The sequence below is a fragment of the Orycteropus afer genome, unplaced genomic scaffold (genome assembly GCF_000298275.1).
Source record: "Orycteropus afer afer isolate SDZICR_OR568_19922 unplaced genomic scaffold, OryAfe1.0 scaffold00536, whole genome shotgun sequence".
NCBI lineage: Eukaryota > Metazoa > Chordata > Mammalia > Tubulidentata > Orycteropodidae > Orycteropus > Orycteropus afer.
The window spans coordinates 499,224-502,637 of record NW_006922123.1 but is presented as its reverse complement, the minus strand read 5'-3'; positions in this window follow the sequence as shown (position 1 = coordinate 502,637).

The window sequence follows — 3,414 nt, the reverse complement described above, 5'->3', positions numbered from 1 at the left end:
GGGGCCCAGAGACCCAGTCTTCATCCTGAAGGACAACGCAGTGGCCAGTGGTGCTGGATGGGAGACTGGTGGACAAGGGCCAGGAATCTGGGAAGGCGTGGGAGCCTGGGCCATCCTACCTTACTCGGGCGGCTTCCTTATGGGCTGGCTCCCAAAGGCCGACAGACCAGCCCCTGGGTGTAGGTGGCCCTCTGGACATCGTAAGATGTCCGACTTTCAGAAAGCCCACCAGGTGCCAGTACTGGGGACTGGTCCACCCGGGGGCTGTCTTCGGATGCTCAAGCCCCACTGAACCTGCCCGGGAAACCTGTGCTCGGAGCGGGGTCTCTGTACTGGGCCCTGGTGCCGCCGGGCCGGCGGTCGGAGCCTGCGGTTCTGGGCTGCAGATTCTTCTCCAGGCCACGGGGAGCCTGGAGCAACCTCGGAGTCACAGAGGGCCCGGGTCGTGGAAACCAGCGGGCAGGCCGTGGTGCCTGGGCGGTCGGCCATGTTGAGACAGCGCTTGGGCCTGGCCGCCCTCCCCCGAGCGCTCTCAGGCGTCCAAACACGCAGCTGCCTGCGGAGCACGAAACCCGCTGGCGTCGAGGCGGTCCCGACTCACGGCGACCCCACGCGTTCCTCAGAGGCAGTCACCGGGCCTCGGCGGCGGCGCAGCTCGGGCTGCACACCAGCCTCGGAGCGTTCCGCTGGCAGCCGGGCGCGGTCGCTGTCCGCCCCACGCAGGCCCCGAAGGGCGAAGACCCACCTCCCCGTGCCGTGCGCCTGATGCGGGCTCCTGGGACCCCAGGCGGTCATCGACAGCCAACAGATGCACGAGGCGCGGCCTGTTGAAATGCACACGGAGAACGCCTCCGTCAGGTGGCAGCCAACCTCACTGAGGTGCACGGTCACCGGTTCTTGGGCCCAGCTCAGCGCCTGCAAATCCTGGGGGCCTAGAAAGCGGAGCGTGGACACCGGGCTCCATCGGGGGCCAGGGCACCCGTCGCTGCTCTGGGGAGAGCTTTCGGGTGCAGGCTGCACGGGAGCTGCAGGGGCTGCAATCGAACCGGGGGCTCCGCGTGGAAGGTGGGAGCGGTAGCGCTGACCCACCACTGCTCGCGTGCGCCCCCTGGATCCACAGACGCGCGGCGCCCGGGAGAGCTCCTGTCCTGGGCTGCGGCCGCTGGCCTTCCATCCGACCCGGGAGAGCAGGGCCTGCTCCGCGGAAGCTCAGGGGGTGGCGTGGTGCTGTCCTTGCTCAAGGTCACAGGCGACACCACGCGCTGCTCTCCGGGGGTCTCAGGGCAGGTGGACGACGTGGACGCTCCCCTCCCGCCTCTTTGCCTCGGCCCATCAAGGGCACTGAGACCTCCCTCCTCACCCTTCAAATTCCTCTCGACCAAGACAATCTCAAGGTGAGAAGAGGCATAAAACCATCTCCAACTACGAGGTCCAAGACTTGCAGGTTATGAATTAGAACATCAGTTTAAAAAGAAACTGCCCGTGCAGAGGAAGGCGCCGTCCCGCGACCCTGCCCACCCACCAGGGAGAGGAGGAGACGGGTGGTAGGGCCCACGCAGGAGACGCAAGGAGCCTCAGCGGCGGTGAGTGCGCAGCTCTTGCTACTGGAATTAGCGCCCCAGGGCGCTGGGCGCAGGCCCACAAGCAGGGTGGCTCTCAACAGCAGACGTGTGATGACTCAGGCCTGAAGCTGGGAGTCTGAAACCAGGGTGTCCACTGCACGCCTTCTGCGGGCTCCGGGCCTCTGCCTGGTCTCTGTCCCTCTCTCAGCCAGTAGTGACAGTCGGTGACCATGAAGCTCCTTCACTAAGACACATCCCTCCAGCCTCTGCCTCCATCTTCCACGCGGCCTTCCCACTGTCTGTCTGTGTCACTTCTCCTTTACAAGGACACCTCTGAGATGGGGTTAGGACCCAGCGACTCCATGTGAGCTCACGTGAGCTGGTACTATCTGCAAAGACCTATTTCCAAACTGGTTCACAGTCACAGGGTCAGGACATGAAAATGCCATTGTGGGGGACACAGTGCAGTCCATACCACCACTGGGTTTGAAAAGAAAGCTGTAGAGAGATTGTCCCTGTGGGACCCCAATTCGCCCACAGAGGGCGCAAGGTTCACTGCAGGGTGGGCCCTAATAGGGGCCAGAAAGTCCCCTGGACCCAGATCTGACCGTGTCGCCCCTGCAGATGTGCTCCCGTCAGACAGCCCGGGCGGAGTTGGTGCTGGACACCATGCTGAGGGGCAGGCATCAGGTTCTGCCGTCTTGGCCAGCCTCCCTTCCCACGGTTGGTGCCCGTCCCTTACGTAGTGGTCTATGGTCCCTGCAGTCACAGAGCCCAGATCGTGGAACACAGCCAGTCCTCAAGAGACGAGGAGAGAAGAAGCGGCTCCCCTCCTCCCCTGACGTCGCCCAGCCCAGCAGAGGGTGGTTGTGAGAGGTTCTGTACTACAAGGGCAACACACAGATTGTGGAGGCCAGTGTGGCGAAGGGTGTCTGAGATGGTCTGCAACAGTGAGGGCACACTGTTTGCAGGGGACAGGGGAGCTGTCAGAGATGTGAGAGAGGAGAAGGGTTGAGCTGGATAGCAGACGAGAACCTGCCCCCAGAGAGCAGTGACCCGCAAGTCTTACAGTTACCGTCAAGTTGGCTCTGACTCTTGGTGGTCCCGCATACCCCAGAATGGGACGCTGCCCACCCTGCTCCATCTCCAGGGTCACGGAACATTTCAGTCCACTGTCAACTGTGGGGGCGCCTTCCAACCTAGGGGTTCATCTTCCAGCACCAGAGTCGATTTCGACCCACAGCGCCCCTAGAGGACAGAGTGGGACTGCCCACAGGGTCTCCAAGGCTGTCATCTTTATGGAAGCTGACAGCCTCATCTTTCTCCCACGGAGCAGGTGGGTTCAAACTGCTGACCTTTGGGTTTGCACCGAGTGTTTAATCGCTGTGCCCCAGGGCTCCCTGGGCACAAGCAGCCCCAGTCCCGACATCCCCTGGGCCACCTGCTGGAAGCTGAAGACCCTGAGCTGGTCCTGCAGCTGCCGGGGGGGGGGCGCTCAGGGCTTGGTGAGCTGCTGCAGTGTGGGAGGGGGGGAGTACAGTCCCAACGCCAACTGGCATCTCGGGAAGTGCCCTGCGCGCCTCTCCTCCCCACGCTGTCCTGGAGATTGAGAGCCGGTAAGAAGTGAGGGTCTGGCCTCCCTTCGTCTTCATCACTCCCAGCACCTGGCATCACGCTCCGTGCACAGAACGCCCTCAACACACAGCAGGGAGACGCCTCACAGAGAGGAAATCAGTAAGGAGAGGCAGGGCTCCGGCAGGGCCCAGGAGGGTCTGGGGTACATGTGCTGTGGACCGAATTCGTTGAATGGGAACCTAAACCTTCACAGGTCGCACAATGAGTTATTATTTAA